The 19412-nt window shown below is 35.1% G+C and overlaps 2 long non-coding RNA genes and 1 pseudogene across 2 annotated transcripts; 2 read left to right on the forward strand and 1 right to left on the reverse strand.

Moving 5' to 3' along the window:
• Positions 1–6596: 6596 nt before the first annotated feature.
• Positions 6597–7636, reverse strand: LOC118492132 (annotated as a pseudogene).
• Positions 7637–9031: 1395 nt separating this feature from the next.
• LOC110938953 lies at positions 9032–11816 on the forward strand. The gene is made up of 3 exons (XR_002591844.2): positions 9032–9151; positions 10524–10591; positions 11650–11816. It is a non-coding gene; the product is annotated as an uncharacterized LOC110938953 (long non-coding RNA).
• A 3343-nt stretch (positions 11817–15159) lies between these two features.
• Positions 15160–17993, forward strand: LOC110938952. Its single transcript, XR_002591843.1, has 3 exons — positions 15160–15290; positions 16663–16730; positions 17790–17993. It is a non-coding gene; the product is annotated as an uncharacterized LOC110938952 (long non-coding RNA).
• The last annotated feature ends 1419 nt before the right edge of the window (positions 17994–19412 follow it).

Raw genomic sequence — 19412 nt, forward strand, 5'->3', positions numbered from 1 at the left:
TGAAAATGAAGGACAGTACTTTTGGTGAAAGCAACGGATGAAAGCAGTGGAAAGGGGGCAGTGGATGATTTTTACTATTAGTAGATAGCATATCAGTGGATAAGACACTGCTTTTGAACAACAGTGGTTATCAAGGAATGAGAGAACAGAGGTTGCCTTTCAGCAATGGGCAGACTTTTTGATGTAGAGCACACTTTTGAACAATCAGTGGTTATGGCAGACTTTTAAGGATTTTAATGAAATTTTCATTTTTAAGCTATTTTTAAGGATGGATTTTTGATTTTCTGAAAACATTTTTTTGCTTTTATTCATAGAAAACAAGATGTTGCTTGTTATTCCATGTTCAGCATCGCAATCCTAGAGACCAAACTTTCAAAAGTGGCTGTGTCAAGTGCTTTTGTGAGCACATCTGCCAGCTGGTCTTTAGTTGGGACATGATGCAGAGAAATCTAACCTATTTTATAGCAATCCCTCACAAAGTGATGTCTGATGTCAATGTGATGATGGATGAATGAGATACTGGATTTTTGATGATATATTTCAGCTACTTGACATCCCTGCATAAAAGAAGTCTTTTGAGCAATTTATATCAAAATCCAATAACATATTTTGATGTTACAATCAGTTGGACTTTTCAGCAACAACAACAGCATCATAATATTCTTCAATCAGTGTTGTGGAAACATCTGCTGCATGTGTATTGTCAAAATACTAAGCTTATTGCCTAGGAATTGATATCCCCCTGATGTGGTCTTTTCAAACTCTTGGTGTCTGTACTTGTTTGAGTACGATAAATCTTGACAAACATGCTCCTAGCATATGCAATGTTCTTTGAGGACCCACTTTTTGCCTAAGGATTCTCATCCTTTGACTGTGGCACAAGTTTTTCAAGCTTATTGTCACTGAACTGCTGAAGCTCTTCTTAGGAGACAATTACCCAACTTTCTGTCTTTCAATGCTTTGTGGCACTTTGACTTGTTGATGGAGTGGTAGAGAGTCAGCAAGAAGACACATGTTTTAGGATAGCCTTTTTTTAAAAGAATCCTTTTCATTGATGTTGCCAAGAAAATGGTGAAATGGTTGAGTTTTAAAGAGGATTGATGTATTAACAGGTGGAGCTGCAGATGTGAATCATCTGAGCTAACCACTGCTGGTGACTTTGATGATCCAGCAGTGGCTTGAAATGGATGTGAAAGGATTTGAAGGAGGGGTTTGGCACACTGATGATTTTTTATCCATTTTTGATGAATATTTATCAACAGTGGTTTGGTGAAGTGGTGGTAGAGAATTAGAAAGCCACTTTGATCAACCACTATTTGTACATCAGTGGATGAGCTTTAACAGCTGTTTTGTACATCTGAGGCTCTGATGATGGAACCGATTTTGGTATCATGTCCAAGAACTGTTGATGATGAATTTGAGTCACCTGGATTTTTAATGCAGCAAAATCGCAGGGTTTACAGGGATTTTTAATGCAGCAAAATCGCTTGTTTTCAGCATTCAAGGTTTTACCACATGTTTATTTCAAGTTTTGAACACTACTATAGATTTTGACAGTGGTTTAGTACCCCAGATGATGGATACCTTTTTACTATGACTTACTCATTTTTTGTCATAATATTTGAATTACGACATGAGCATCCAAGGATTTTAAGGTCTGTTAGCAAACAATCTTTGATCAGTGTTTAAAACAAACTTGAGATTGACATGACCTTGACACTTGCACCATTTCCTTTTGATCTATTTTCAAGGATAGTATACCAAAAAAATAAGGGTTTTACATCCTGACAGGTGTTTGAACTTTTGCTATCAAAAACAAGTAAAAGTACAAAATATATCATTCCAAAAAAAAATAAAGAATGATATATCCTGTTTTATTTTGAGAAAACTTTACAAAAAAAAAGAGTAAAAGTTTTCTGAAAATAAAGTCAATTAGATCTGGTGTGTCTCAAGAGTTAAAATAACTTTGAATAAAGTCAAAATCACTTCATTCTCAAGCTTAGGACAATGGTCAGTGGTTTGAACCGAAGTCCTGTAACCACTGTTTGGTACCATTTCCTTGTCAGTTGATTGTTACCATGAGGAGCCAGTTCACAGGGGTTTTGAAAGTTCTTTGTGAACCTTATTACCATGTGAATAATTTCTGAAAAATTTGGCCTATTCCTCTTTATTGAAAGATATCTGGAGATACTTTTGTTACCTGAACTTCCCTGAAACAATGATTGTACATGGATGATTGATGACATTATGTTTGACCAAAAATGCAGATCTATTTTTGGTTTTCCTTTTTTAAGATTAACCGGTGGACTCTTAAGTGTTTTGGGTTTATACTCTTTTCTTTTGAATTCAAAAGTTTTGAGATAAACACACTTTTGAGTTTTTGTAATTTTTCTTCTTTCCCTTTTTGCCCTTTCCATAGAAAAGTATTGAAACTTTTTACTGGAAGGTTTTCACGGAAAGAATACTCAATCCGAAATCATTTTCAGCAACGTTTTAAGAGATTTGGACATTTTTGCACTTGCTTATGCCAAATTCCACATTACTCATGATCTGGATGTTATAACTGCTGATTTTCTTAATGTATTCTTATCATAGTTGATTTTGATCCTTTTAGAGAAACCTCAACCTGTTTTTCAATACATAAGATCTAAATAGCTAAAGTTTTAATTTCCCTCTTTTTATGCTAACAAAAACACTAATGTTATCATTCGAACATAGATTTTTGTTAACATGAGGCAAACACTTTAGAAGCAGTCATGATAAAAACATCACAACCTTCATAGAAACAATTGAAATCAATTTGTAAACTAAATAGATTATACCATAGTTATCAGACATATTTTCAGATCTGAGCACTATAGGTGTTCTATGCATGATATCACTTGTTATATGAAGTTTGTGTGTCATATGACATCTTGGTTGTTTTACAGAGTATCAGATCCATCATTTTGAACATGATTTCTCGTTGCTCTGTTTTTCAACTAAATACAATCAACCTTAGTATCAATGCATTTTGAGCTGAACTGTTATGTCAAATTGATTGTTAGATCGAATTTGACTGTCCAGGCTCTGATACCAATTGTTAGGATCAGAGGCTGTCATGATTTGTGTTTGTTTGCATAAAATAATGAAGTGCAGCGGAAATGAGTGGCAAACTTTGTAAACACAAACAAAGGGAAATAGTTTTTCATAACCAATTGATTCTCATTAGTCGAAGGATTCAAATCAAAAGATTACGTACATGTTTACATACTAAACTCCCCCTCAGCCTGATACTCCCTGGTTGATCGTACAAGATGAAAGGAGATGAGCAAAAGCTCTAAGCTCAAATAGAACAGTACAGGTACTGCTCTATTTATAGTGCAGATCAAACCACTGAGAATCAAAGCTGACGTCACCATGAAAGTGACATCTAACCTCCTAACAAACTCTAACCTCTGATCTATACAGACACTGCTTGTGTTAACTACTGCTATTACATTCTATTACATAACAGACTATAGAACAACTGCTGCAACCTTCTACTGCTGTGAACCCAGCAGCACTTGTCCGGATCAACAGTGCTTGACTCAACGGAGTAGATTGAATCAGCAGGACTTGAGTCTTCATCAGATCTTTAATTGAGCAGCAGTTATTGGTCAGCAGTTAGTAAGATCAGCAGATAAGAGGTCATCAGTTGTTGTAATCACTTTCAAGGGGAGAGATATGTATATCAGCATCTGCTTATTTTGAATCCACTGAGCTGATCCAGTTTTGGCTTTACATTATCTGTTCCTCTGATAGGGTTCAATCCCAACAAATGATGTTATCAATTACGCCGACGTCATTTAGCATATTTCTTGTATTGTATAGGATGGCATTTTTTTAGTTATTTTAGTCGTGCGTTTTAGCAAGTTTAGTAGGTTTTCCAAGCAAGAGGCGGTTTGCTTGGAGGACAAGGCTCAAGGGGCTATATATAGATTACTACACCTCACTTGGAGGGGGTGCATTTGTGAGCCGCCACCCCGGGGGAACTCACCCGGGATGGATGATTATCTTTGTATCTCTTTAATCTTATCAATGAAACTTTCCTTGTTCATTCATTAAAGTTTCTATCTTTCTTGTTTATTATCGATTGTTCATGGCTCGAATCACCCGTCTCACTATTTTATACCGAATTGAGACTGAAATCGGATCGTTACGGGACTATCATTTGGTATCAGAGCCTCGGTGGCTCGTTTCAGTTTTCGGTTTGGTCGGAGACGTAAAACGGAGTGTAGATCTTTATTTTGAGAGTTTTTTTAGATAAGACAATTTTAATTGTTTATCCAGAGTTTTTGTTTTTCAAGTTTTAGAGAAAGAGAACAACGATTCTGTTATCTTGTTCATGTGGATGTTGCTCTAAAACACACAATAGGTGTGTTTTGTAGTGAGAGAAACAGAGAAGAGAGTGTGAACGCAAAGAGAGATGTCAAGGTTTAAAGAGAAATAGATGTGATGGTGAGAGAACCGGCCATAGCTCTTGTCGACCTCCCCTTCATCCCCACAATAACGACCTCCGATTGCAACAAAGATGTCGGTTGTGTAATTCTAGTGAAGTAATCTGAGCCTGAAGTTATCAGAGAAGTACATCCCAACAGGGGACGACCATACTTGTTCAATTTATCTCCCAACAGGGGACGACCATACCATTGGATTCATCAACGGAAACAGAAAAAGAGGGATTCGAACCCTCGGTACGAATAACTCATACAACGGATTAGCAATCTGCCGCATTCGTCCACTCAGCCATCTCTCCCAATTGAAAAAGATAATTACTATGTTACATTACACATCAAATAAGGATTAAAGAAAGTATTTTTCACATTCTTTATCGTTCTTATAGAATTAGCAATTCCATTTAGATGCTTGAAAGATCCAAATAGAAAAAGAAATAAAGAAAATCTTCTTGCTTTTATTTTGTTCGAAGCGCCCTTTTGGCCTGGCCCAGTCAAAACCCAGCCGGCCCTTTTTTTGTTCCAAAAAATTCCCTTTCTTTTTTATTTATAGGCAACATACTCTAAATAGCCAATTTTGTATCTTTGTAACAATTTCCGTTCTGGGGTTTACATATACTTATCATTTTTGTTATAATGGAAATTGAGAAGGATTTTTGATTCAAAAGAATCAATTAAGTATGTATCAATTTGTATTTTCTTATGTTATTAGGTAAACCAAATTTTAGATTCAAATCCAATAATCATTCACAAATTCTCAGTCAACGAATAGTTAATGGTTCCCATTTGTCATCAATTTTGGTTTTTTTGAGTGAAAATATACATTTTCTTTTTCAATATAAAAGTGAGGGGAAGCTTTTTGGCATTGTGTGTTTTGAGATACTATATAATCAATCGAAGTGGTAGATCAAAGACAATCAAAAGGGGAAAATGGTTTCTTTTCTAATTTTTCTAAATTAAAAAAAGGATTAAAAACAGGATGCAAGTACAATAAACTAAAATTTAGTAATACAACCCAAAAAGGGAAATTCTGATCCTATTGTGTATCGTTTTGGCGGCATGGCCGAGTGGTAAGGCGGGGTACTGCAAATCCTTTTTCCCCAGTTCAAATCCGGGTGCCGCCTCATCAACAAACGAATCGAAATCTCTTATTCTGTTCTGCTGATATAACTCAACCAAATTTTATCCAGCAGAACAGAATAAGGGGACTATTAATACTTGATTGATTCTAAACATCCATTCTGGATTTTGTAAATCAATTTTTGAATCGAAAATGAAAAGAAAGATTGTCACGGTCGAAGCAAGACTTCTCAATTCCTTTCTACTACTAATGTAATGTCTACTGATTGGGTTTGGATAGCCGGCAGATAATTTAAAAACTGGTTGGGGGAAGTTCTTTCTATACTATAATCTACATATATAGACTCGCGAGAATCTCTGAGTGTTTAGGCATTCAATCACTATTAGATTGAGATGGATAATTTCCTTTTTTATAGAAAATAAAAACTGAAAAAAAAATTTTTTAACCCCTCGTCAAAAGTATAATATACTATCTCTCAACTCCTTCAGAGAGACAATCGGGAAAGGGTACGTATTAGATCAAATAGGAAAATTTTGTAATAGATAGCAATTGATCTATTTTTACTTTGAATGGGCAATAAAAAATGAATGGACCCTCTTATTTATTTTATTACTAGATGTTCCATTAGTAACATTCCTTTGTAATGTTATTTTTTTATTTTACTTGTGTTTAGTCTTTCCCGATTAGAAATAATATAGGAATTTTTTAAATGGATTTATTTGATTGGTTCATCAATACTGTTCGGCCAGAATCCCTTTTTGAGAATCCCTTTTTGACTCTGGACCATTAATTCTACTATTATTAGTGAGCAATAATGGAATAATTCTATGATAGAGATAAGGGACATAATTCACATGGATATAGTAAGTCTCGCTTGGGCTGCTTTAATGGTAGTGTTTACATTTTCCCTTTCACTCGTAGTATGGGGAAGAAGTGGACTTTAGAAGCACTCCTAATTTAGTTGAGGAATGAAACGGTATCAATTGTTTTATAGATCGTTCTGCAACGCATTTTTGATTTGAAAATTATTTCAATTCAAATCAAAATATCTTCATTTTCAAATTCCATTGTACACATGCTTCTAGAGCTACTCGGTTAGCTACGGCACCAGGTGCATTACCCCAAGGGTGCCCTAAAGTTCCTCCACCGAACTGTAGTACGGAATCATCCCCAAAGATCTCGGTTAGAGCAGGCATATGCCAAACGTGAATACCCCCCGAAGCTACAGGCAGAACACCTGGTAGAGAGACCCAATCTTGGGTGAAATAAATACCGCGACTTCTATCTTTTTCAATAAAAATCATCACGCAGTAAATCAACAAAGCCCAAAGTGATTTCTCTTTCCCCTTCAAGTTTACCTACTATGGTACCGGAATGAATATGATCTCCACCGGACATACGTAACGCTTTAGCTAGTACACAGAAGTGCATACCATGATTCTTCTGTCTATGGTTGGGAGTTCACGTTCTCATCATCTTTAGTAAAATCAAGGCAACCACGAAGACATTCATAACAAGCTCCCCCGTAGTTTTTAGCGGATAACCCCAATTTCGGTTTAATAGTACATCCCAACAGGGAACGACCATACTTGTTCAATTTATCTCTTTCAACTTGGATACCGTGAGGCGGACCGTCGAAAGTTTTATCATACGCAGTCGGGATTCGCAAATCTTCCAGACGTAGAGCACACAGGGCTTTGAACCCAAATACATTACCTACAATGGAAGTAAAAACGTTAGTAACAGAACCTTCTTCAAAAAGGTCTAATGGGTACGCTATATAAGCAATAAATTGATTGTCTTCTCCAGGAACAGGCTCAAGTCCATAGCATCGGCCTTTGTAACGGTCAAGGCTGGTAAGTCCATCGGTCCATACAGTTGTCCACGTACCAGTAGAAGATTCGACAGCTACTGCGGCCCCTGCTTCTTCAGGCGGAACTCCAAGTTGAGGAGTTACTCGAAATGCTGCCAAGATATAAGTATCCTTGGTTTCATATTCAGGCGTATAATAAGTCAATTTATAATCTTTAACACCAGCTTTGAATCCAACACTTGCTTTAGTCTCTGTTTATGGTGACATTTCCGATGAACCTTGAAGAATGGTTCCGATGGTTTCCAGTGCAATTTTGGTTTCAGTTATATTTTGGTGTTCTCGGGGAACTATGGTACGTGGCGGAGCATGGTGGCACAAGGTGGAAGAAGATGGGTGATAGCTGGGTGGTTGACGACGGCATTACGGTGGAACAGGGTGGCGGCTGGAAGAAGATAATTGTTATTTGTTGTTCCGACCGTGATGTCAGCTGAAAATGTTCGAACGCAGCTAGGGTTTCGTATGACCATTGGATGAGCTAACATAAGATGGGCCTAGTGCCCGGGTGCACACATTTCATTGTCTGATTATTGATTATTAGCTAGCCCCACTTGAGGTTATGGATAAAAATGCGTGCTGACTTCACTAATCTACGCCGTAATTATTTTTTTTCAGATGGGATGAGTGTATTTGCATGGTATGTGGATTTATTATTCTTTAGCCTTGCACATGTTTGATCGGTCCACCATCCACTAATGACTGAAGAATCTTTGTGTTTTAATTATTCCTTGATCAAAGTTAACAATATCTACATCATTTTTTATGGGCCCACCTGCTTCATATTACCACACAACCAGATATAGTATTGTCTAAGTTGGGCAGATCATGAGTGATTCTAGGAATTTCTATTGGGCCCCCTTTCTTCAATAATTAGAATTATTTAATTATTTTATGGGCTCACTTGTGAGTGACAACAATTGTCTTATGGCATTACAACGAAGATACCCCAGTAGACTTTGTTTGTTTCAAGATTTATGTTTATTGGAATTTTTTTTGGGAGCCCACTTGATTGTATCAGACTATCAAGCTTGGGTTTTGTTTTTGGACCGTGTGTGGTGCTATTGGGTTTTGTTAGAAAGCTGGTCATGGAAATGGTTATGGAAATTGTTGGCTAGCACTTTATGGTAAAATTTGGTGGGTGTGGTTATTGTTTGGAACGAAAGTTCAAAAGAATTTTTGGTGACTTTATCAGTGGGTCGGGAGTGCAAGATTATTACATGGGCCGGGAGTATAAGATTATTACATGGGCCGAAATAAAATATTGCGACTTTGGGTTTTTAAAATTTTGACCGAGTTGAAGATTTTCAAAAAAAAGCAGATTATTTTATTTCGATCATTGAAGGTTCGAACCTTTATTGTAACACCCCAAAAATTTGAATTATCAAATTTGCTAGTATGTTACCATATTTAATAGAATGAAATATAATAACAAGGTTAGTAAACCTAGTTAATCAAGACAAGTAAAGGAATGAATTGGGTAACAATTAAGATCAAGTAACAAATTAGAAGGGGTAAGGTTGCCAAAAAGGGGGAAACATGTATTTAATTAAAATTAAAACCCCACCACACACTAGGTGTGTGTGTCTGTGTCGACTTCATGATCAGGAAAAGAAGAAAAAGGGGTTCAAACCCTAGTTCAAAAGAAGCTTCAATTGAAGGGAAATTTGGAGCATAACCCTATGATTGAACTTGAATTAATGATCACCTACACAAGGGGATCATGAGGTATGTTTTAAAACTTAGATTGGTAATCTTGTATGAAATGGGTTATGTTTAATCCGTGAATTTTGGTTGAAATTAGAATGAACACTTGTTAATACTATCATGTTGAAGTTCAATCATGGTTAAATTTTAGTGAATTAGATGATTTAGAATGAAATCCATTGCAGGAGTGTGAAGATGATGATCAAGATGAACTTATAGATGTTATATTGTAATGTTGTGATGTATAAGGTGTTATGTGATAGATAAACTTAGTGTGGAATTGATGATTATGAGATCTTGTTTGAATATGATGGATTATGAGATGAAATTGGGAAGAATATGCTAAAAACACTTGTATATTATGCTTAGAAAGTGGCATGCACATCAAGTGTTTGATGAAATGCTTAGGTGAAAGTGATAAGTGAAATTGTATGCTAACGATGGATAAAAATATGTAGAATGTGATAACGATGTTGTAAATAATAGAAATTTCGTAAGGAATGTGTTTTAGATGGATTACAAGTGGGGAATTAGTTTGATAAGATGATATGTTAAGAACGTGCATTAGAAGGTTGTACTATATGCTTTGAGGGCGTGATGCACGCTGTAAGTGGGATTAAGTGTTTGACCATAGCTAGTAAACGATCATGTACTAAATATGAAGCGTGTGAGCTCACTAGTAAGTAAAGATGGTAAAGTCATGAAATTGGACTAACTTTGAATCCGTAGGATCATGAAGAATTAGCATGTTTAGTTTCAATGTGGTTAATGTTCTATGTAGAAATTTGTGAGAATTATTGTATCATATGGTCTCTAACGTGTTTATGATGCTTAGCATAAATTATGAACAGGAATTGATGATTTAAAGTCGAGTTTGAGTTCATAATTCCAAAAAATTACAAAGCTGGTTGGAAGAAATTATTGTTGCGCACATGTTTTGAAAAATTCGTATAAAATAAACCATAGCTCGGTTTAAGGCATATGATATATGGTTGGAAAGCTATCAGAGCATGTTACATTTTTCTTGTGAACATATTGAGCTAATTCGGATTGTAAAAAGGCAAAAATGGGTCGAGAACAACTGCTGTACAGAAAGTGCAGCAGTGAAAAGAATGTGTATGATGAACTTAACATGAATGATTGTCCATATATCCGTTGCCTAAACACTATATGTTGTTTTGGATGAGTGATTAGGATTGTTAAGGTGTGTTTAAAGTGTCTATATGCATGAAAATGGAATGTGCAAGTATTTTCTTAAATGGGTCGAACGGGTTGACTATATAGTCAATAATCTAATTTAAAAGTATGTGGATTATTATCAATCTATTTGAATGGAATATATAACCGCAAGGTATATTCTAATGATTAAAGGAATGAACTTGTTTCCATCAAGGTGAAGCAAGGCTTGGAAGACAATATGGTAAACAAGTGGAAATGGTGATAACTTTCTTACGGGCAAAGGTAAGAGATTTCGATTCACTTCTTAGTATGTAAAAAGAATTTTGATGTTTATAAATGTGGGGAAATCATGTAAGGTTGTGTAATGAATGAGAGTACTAAGATAAGTATTGATTTAATGAGACAAAGGTAGTTATCTAAGACGAAGGTAAATTGGTGGGATTAAATGGGTCGAATAAATACGTACAAGTAATGTATCAATATTGAAATTCGAAAAGATTAAGGACCTGCGATAAAGATTTTTAGTCAGTAATGTAAGGTTATGTTTTATGGATAAATAGAAACAAGTTTCGAGTGAATTAGATGCGATATGGTTGAGTTATGAAAGTTTTGGCATTAAAAATGAAGGCTGAACTACGGCAGCCACCGTAGCTTACAGTGGAGGCTGTCGCGCCCCGCGACAATATTGTTCTAGTCTCTCGCGGCCCACGAGAGACTATTACTGGCAATTTTGTTTAATTTTATTTGTTTGATCTTGGAACTCGTTTAGAATGTTTTATTAAGGCCTCGTAGCAATTGTTTTAAATGATTTTGAATGTAAGTGAATGATATGGGTCTTTGAGTAGCATAAGTATGGATGAATTATTATTATTTACGTATGACCAAGGTAAAACAATTGAATGTGAATAAGTGCATAAATCGGATATACATGTATGATGATATTTAGTAGTAGAGTATGAAGGTTAGGTTTTGTTGCTAACGAGAGATGTAGGAATGGGACGTGTATATCATTTGGTGGATACATGGAAGAGTTCCCGCTCGATGTTCTCTAATGATAATAGATCAATGTTATGTTTTTATGCGAGATTGTAAATCTTCAATACGTTGGAGGGTATGTGTTGTTAATTGTTTGTTATTGAGAATGAAATTAAGAAATGCAGGTACGTAAGTGTTGGTCTCTCATGGATTTGAGGCTCGGTGTAAGGAATGAATCCGAGGAACACCATTTTGAAACTTTATGCAACAATAGATGGCTATGTGGTTATTCGTTATTATATGTTCATTTAAAAATTCATGATGTCACCATTTACTAACATGTTGGTTATTTATGGTGACCGCAGATAATCGGATCGTCATGATGAACGAAGCAACAGAGATCGAGTCGAGACCAAGGATTGTACGTGGATGTGATCAAATGCTTGAAATCATTTGTAATATAATTTTTCTTTATTATGAATGAATGTTGTAAAAGATTTAGATTAAGTAGATTCGAATGGATTATTAATCCGCTGTATGTCTTACAAGGAAAGAAATTTTATGACTCATATTTTCTGCTGCGACAAATTCGGTTAACAAGTGTTTGGGTATTTCAAGTTGGTATCAGAGCCCTGGTTTGAGAGAAATCAAGTATGAGGAGGTAAATACTTGAACTCAAACCCATTTGCTCTTGTGACAAGGAACCCGTACAATCCAAGACTCGATCAAGATCTAAAGGTAACTGCGAATGTAAGTATGTATTTAAGTATGTGTGTGAAGTAAACTAACCGTATGTTATGTGTATGGTAAGCATAATTGTTTGGAGAGGTTGATCCGCGAATGCGGTCTAGGACCGACACCAAGGCATGTAATAAGACAAATTGACCCCAGGTACGTAAATTCAATATGTGGGTACATGTAATGGTAAAACCTATCAAGGGAAGGAAAATTTTAAAGGAAATATAATGATGGTATAGTAATGAAATTTTGAAAATGTTACACGTGCCGAAACCTAATTCTTCTAACATAAGGTGATGATTACATGAAGGCATGAAACTAGTATGTGGATTACGTACCTGGCCAGTACGCAAGAAACATATGACGTTCGTGAGATCGTGATAATTGTTGCAGGTATGTCCGGAAGAATTGGGTACTAGGTGGATGTGTGGGTGAAAGGAGTAGTAAGACTCTTAAGAAATTGAGAGTACTAAATATGAAGGAAAAGTATGAAAAATATGTTTGAATCCGCGAGATGGATTCAAAACATAGAAGCAACGAAAAATATGAATGGTATGTTTGAATCTGCGAAACGGATTCAAAACATATAAGGAATGAAAGATACGAATGATATGTTTGAACCCGCGGGACGGATTCAAAACATAGAAGAAATGAAAGGTATGAATAATATGTTTGAATCTTTGAGACGGATTCAAAACATAGAAAGGAATGGAAAGTAGAATGAAAAGTTTGAATCCGTAAGTAAGTACGGATCAAACAAGTAAGAATGAATGATGAGAATGAAAAGCCCGAATTTGTAAGTACGGACCAGGAAAGTAAATATTCTTTAAAGCGGATATTATCCAAGTTATGTTTTAATCTTTTACATATATTTATACATATGCAAATACGTTGTATGTGAGAATGGTTGAAAGGACAAATGAGTCATACGGGTCAAATGGTGATCGCCATTTGAACCTGGTATTTAATGTTTTGATTTGTCAAGTTTTATACTTATAGGTGAGCATAATGTATGGGCGTGCAATGTCACAAATGGGAAAGAAATAACCATCGCAAGGTATGGATAACGAGTCAATGGATTTGACTCGCTTCAAGTATGTATAAAAAGGTTATACTCTTAATAGGAGCTTATGGCTCGACTAGGGAGGGATGTGTCAGAATAGGATAACTGATACACATATGTAAGAATGTATTTATAAATTAGACTTCTGAAAGGTCAAACGGAGTAAAATGATAATTAATAAGGCAAGTAATAGAAAAATAGAAAGAAAATTTCGGTCCCCTAAATAAGTAAGTATAACCGTTGAAAACGGTTGTTGTAGCAAAATTTTAGTTGAAAGAAATAAATTTTGAAATAAGTTACGTGTTAGACATATTATTAAATGACTTTTGAGAGTCAGAATGAATGACGGGCTACGACCCGGAAAATAACTTAAGAGTGGACGAGAAGGGTAGGTATTGACAAGAATACTGAAATAATGTAATGATGCCTTTACAAGTATGCATGAATGGAAAAGAAATACGAACGTGTACTTCGATACGTCTACAATAAGTAAGAAGTGCCAGTTTGACCTTGGAAAGTCAAACTGCAAAAGTTGACGAAATAACCAATAAAATGAAAAGATTGTATGTAAGAAATGGATTGTGTGATATGTTTTAAGCATGTACGTAAGAAATTTGTGAAAGAGTCTTAGGCAAACAAACACCATGTAGAATGCAATTATGAAAGGTTATGTGCTAACTGTTAATTTTACAGATAAGAATGATGGAATTCTTAGTGTGATGATAGTAGTAAAGCTGATGGAAGGATGCTCACGAGTGGGACCATATTACACGAGTGAATGAGACCAATTCTGGTATGGAAGGTACCTATAAAGAAGCAGATCGATCCGGCTGACGGATCACTGGTCTATGCAAAGAAGACGAGGTTAGTAAAAAGTTTAATTCTTGATTTATAAGTAAGAATCTGTAAATTTATTTGTACATGTGAACAAAATGAATGGTAGGATAATTATGGTATGATATGAAATAATCGACTTGTGATGGTCAGCATAAAAAAAAGTATTTATGTCATTAAGAGGAAGATCTAAAGGCCTTGAATGAAAATTTGGACTAATTGATTAAACGCTCGTATGATGCTCTTGCACAACAAACCGGGGTAGTATAATAAGTAGTGCATGCAAGGAGCTAATAATAAATGATGTGAATGATTTAAATCTGAGGCTAGACCTAAAGTTGTAAATAGTTCAGGTAACGGTAGAAGATGTAGATTGATGTTTAATCCTAGCGAAGAGTATGGACAAGTGAGTATGAAAATGGTAGTTATGTTAGTGTATTAGTATTTGAATATTCACGGTAATATGTACTATTATATGCTCACCTCTCCTGAGGAAATGAAAGAAATTAGGAGGAATGTAAGTAATGGAATGTTCAGGTTCGTTCAAGATTGTCGATTATTTACTAATAACTACCAAGAGGTAATGGCAACCCCAAACAAATGTCGGTAACACGTGTATATACAAACGGTTTAAAATTACATGTGCCAATGAAAGTACTTGGACGGAATGCTAATAATAGAATACCGAAGTAAGCTCATCATAAGCACTCATGTGACTAATGCTAGAATGAAATATCAAGTATGTGATATGTGTGAACGGGAATTAGAATGACCCACAACAAATGGTAAGCATATGAAAGTCCAACGATTAATTAAAAAGGCAAGGAACAAGATATATGCTTATGATGGTAAGTGAATATTACCTCTTAAACAAGTCACAAGTGTTTGCGGGATATAGTAAACAACTTGAATGAATTAATTCAAGAGTGAGAATATAATTGGTCTATTAGGAATGAGAAAGGTTTCGGGGACGAAACCTGCATTAAGGGGGTAGACTTGTAACGCCCCAAAAATTTGAATTATCAAATTTGCTTGTATGTTACCATGTTTAATAGAATGAAATATAATAACTAGGTTAGTAAACCTAGTTAAATGCCTAACATGACAAGTAAAGGAATGAATTGGGTGACAATTAAGATCAAGTAACAAACTAGAAGGGGTAAGGTTGCCAAAAAAGGGGAAACTCCTATTTAATTAAAATTAAAAACCCACCACACACTAGGTGTGTGTGTGTGTCGACTTCATGATCAGGAGAAGAAGAAAAGGGGGTTCAAACCCTAGTTCAAAAGAAGCTTCAATTGAAGGGAAATTTGGAGCTTAAACCTATGATTGAACTCGAATTAATGATCACCTACACAAGGGGATCATGAGGTATGTTTTAAAACTTAGATTGGTAATCTTGTATGAAATGGGTTATGTTTAATCCGTGAATTTTGGTTGAAATTAGAATGAATACTTGTTGATACTATCATGTTGAAGTTCAATCATGGTTAAATTTTAGTGAATTAGATGATTTAGAATGAAACCCATTGCATGAGTGTGAAGATGATCATCAAGATGAACTTATAGATGTTATATTGTAATGTTGTGATGTATAAGGTGTTATGTGACAGATAAACTTAGTGTGGAATTGATGATTATGAGATCTTGTTTGAATATGATGGATTATGAGATGAAATTGGGAAGAATATGCTAAAAACACTTGTACATTATGCTTAGAAAGTGGTATGCACACCAAGTGTTTGATGAAATGCTTAGGTGAAAATGATAAGTGAAATTGTATGCTAACGATGGATAAAAATATGTAGATTGTGATAACGATGTTGCAAATAATAGAAATTTCGTAAGGAATGTGTTTTAGATGGATTACAAGTGGGGAATTAGATTGATAAGATGATATGTTAAGAACGTGCATTAGAAGGTTGTACTATATGCTTTGAGGGCGTGATGCACGCCGTAAGTGGGATTAAGTGTTTGACCATATCTAGTTAACGATCATGTACTACATATGAAGCGTGTGAGCTCACTAGTAAGTAAAGATGGTAAAGTCATGAAATTGGACTAACTTTGAATCTGTAGGATCATGAAGAATTAGCATGTGTAGTTTCAATGTGGTTAATGTTCTATGTAGAAATTTGTGAGAATTATTATATCATATGGTCTCTAACATGTTTATGATGCTTAGCATAAATTATGAACATGAATTGATGATTTAAAGTCGAGTTTGAGTTCACAATTCCAAAAAATTACAAAGCTGATTGGAAGAAATTATTGTTGCGCACCTGTTTTGAAAAATTCGTATAAAATCGACCGTAGCTCGGTTTAAGGCATATGATATAAGGTTGGAAAGCTAAAAGAGAATATTACATTTTTCATGTGAACATATTGAGCTAATTCAGATCGTATAAAGGCGAAAATGGGTCGAGAACAGCTGCTGTACAGAACGTGCAGAAGTGAAAAGAATGTGTATGATGAACTTAACATGAATGATTGTCCATATATCCATTGCCTAAACACTATATGTTGTTTTGGATGAGTGATTAGGATTGTTAAGGTGTGTTTAAATTGTCTATATGCATGAAAATGGAATGTGCAAGTATTGTCTAAAATGGGTCGAACGGGTTGACTATATAGTCAATAATCTAGTTTAAAAGCATGTGGATTATTATCAATCTATTTGAATGGAATGTATAACCGCAAGGTATATTCTAATGATTAAAGGAATGAACTTGTTTCCATCAAGGTGTAGCAAGGCTTGGAAGACAATATGTCAAACAAGTGGAAATGGTGATAACTTTCATACGGGCAAAGGTAAGTGATTTCGATTCACTTCGTAGAATGTATAAAGAATTGTGATGTTTATAAATGTGGGGAAATCATGTAAGGTTGTGTAATGAATGAGAGCACTAAGATAAGTATTGATTTAATGAGACAAAGGTAGTTATCTAAGACGAAGTTAAATTGTTGGGATTAAACGGGTCGAATAAATACGTACAAGTAATGTATCAATATTGAAATTCGAAAAGATTAAGGACCCGGGATAAAGATTTTTTGTCAATAATGTAAGGTTATGTTTTATGGATAAATAGAAACAAGTTTCGAGTGAATTAGATGCGATATGGTTGAGTTATGAAAGTTTTGGCATTAAAAATTAAGGATGAACTACGCCAGCCACCGTAGCTTACAGTGGAGGCTGTCGCGCCCCGCTACAATATTGTTCTAGTCTCTCGCGGCCCGCGAGATACCCTGTTATTAGCAATTTTTTTAATTTTATTTGTTTGATCTTGGAACTCGTTTTGAATGTTTTATTAAGGCCTCATAGCAATTGTTTTAAATGATTTTGAATGTAAGTGAATGATATGGGTCTTTGAGTAGCATAAGTATGGATGAATTATTATTATTTACGTATGACCAAGGTAAAACAATTGAATGTGAATAAGTGCATAAATCGGATGTACATGTATGATGACATTTAGTAGTAGAGTATAAAGGTTAGGTTTTGTTGCTCACAAGAGATGTAGGAATGGGACGTGTATTTCATTTGGTGGATACATGGAAGAGTTCCCGCTCGATGTTCTCTAATTATAATAGATCAATGTAATGTCTTTATGCGAGATTGTAAATCTTCAATATGTTGGAGGGTATGTGTTGTTAATTGTTTGTTATTGAGAATGAAATTAAGAAATGCAGGTACGTAAGTGTTGGTCTCTCATGGATTTGAGGGTCGGTGTAAGGAATGAATCCGAGGAACACCATTTGGAAACTTTATACAACAATAGATGGCTATGTGGTTATTGGTTATTATATGTTCATTTAAAAACTCATGATGTCACCATTTCCTAACATGTTGGTTTTTTATGGTGACCGCAGATAATCGGATCGTCATGATGAACGAAGCAACAGAGATCGAGTCGAGACCAAGGATTGTATGGGGATGTGATCACATGCTTGAAATCATTAGTAATATAATTTTTCTTGATTATGAATGAATGTTGTTAAAGATTTAGATTAAGTCGATTCGGATGGATTATTAATCAGCTGTATGTCTTACAAGGAAAGAAATTTTATGACTCATATTTTCCGCTGCGACAAATCGGTTAGCAAGTGTTTGGGTGTTTCATTTATCACATGCCAATTATAGTAGAGATGTTCAATTGGGCATAAAGCTTACACACAATGGGAGTTGCCGATTGAATTTCAATCTTGAATTAATTTGGAGGGTCTACATTTGTGGGGGAAAACGACAATGAAAGATATTTTATTTTCAGCTAATTTTTGAAGATTCGAAGACGACGCCAAATTTATTTTTGAAGATCATTTGAAGAATTGATAGCATCATTCTCGGGGGAATATTGTTGGGTCAAAATGGAGAATGATGTTATCAATTACGCCGACATCATTTAGCATATTTATTGTATTGTATAGGATGGCGTTTTTTTAGTTATTTTAGTCGTGCGTTTTAGCGAGTTTAGCAGGTTTTCCAAGCAAGAGGTAGTTTGCTTGGAGGACAAGGCTCAAGGGGGCTATATATAGATTACTACACCTCACTTGGAGGGGGTGCATTTGTGAGCCACCACACCCGGGGAGCTCACCCAGGGTGGATGATTATCTTTGTATCTCTTTAATCTTATCAATGAAACTTTCCTTGTTCAATCATTAAAGTTTCTATCTTTCTTGTTTATTATCGATTGTTCATGGCTCGAATAACCCATCTCACTTTTTTTATACTGAATCGAGGCTGAAATCGGATCATTACGGGACGATCAACATTCAATTGGATTGTCACTTTCACTTTTTAAGACATCATTTACCACATTTTTAACCAACTCTGAATCAAGTTTTTCTTTATCAGAAGATTTTTCAAAAATGACATCGAGGTTTTCTAGTAACTTGTCAATCTCAGATTTAGTTTTAATGTTTAAAGTCTTGTCCACCCCCAAGTTACTTCTAGAAAAATCACCGATTACGGGTGGTGGAACGCGGTTATACCCGATACCGCTTCCATTGCTATAAACATCTTCACCGTCTTTGTTCTTTCCAAATGGTTTTGGAATCACATAGTCAAGAACAAAGCTGGATGAATAATAGCTTTTCAGCTTCAAGTTGATACGCTCATTTTCGATTTTAGCCTCTTCAAATTGAAGTTTTAATTTTGCAATTTCATCAAGAAACATGTTGATTGATTTTTCTTTTTCTTGAAGAGTTGTTTGCAGTTTATTGTTCAATTCACTTCTTTGATAATCACGATCTTCTGCCTCAGACACAACCCTATTTAATTCATCATATGCCTCTTTTATTGTTCTAAATTTGAAAGTGAGCGTTTCATTTATTTTTTGAAAACTTGCAACTTCTGATTCACCCTTTCTCACAGTTTCTTCTAAAAGATCAATTTTATCTTTAGAACCTTTGATTAATATGTCTTTTAGAACAAGTTCGTCTTTTAACTAATCGATTTTCTGATTAGTTTCTTTCAAAACATTTTCCATTTGGGTG

The sequence above is a fragment of the Helianthus annuus genome, chromosome 5 (genome assembly GCF_002127325.2).
Source record: "Helianthus annuus cultivar XRQ/B chromosome 5, HanXRQr2.0-SUNRISE, whole genome shotgun sequence".
Taxonomy (NCBI): Eukaryota; Viridiplantae; Streptophyta; class Magnoliopsida; order Asterales; family Asteraceae; genus Helianthus; species Helianthus annuus.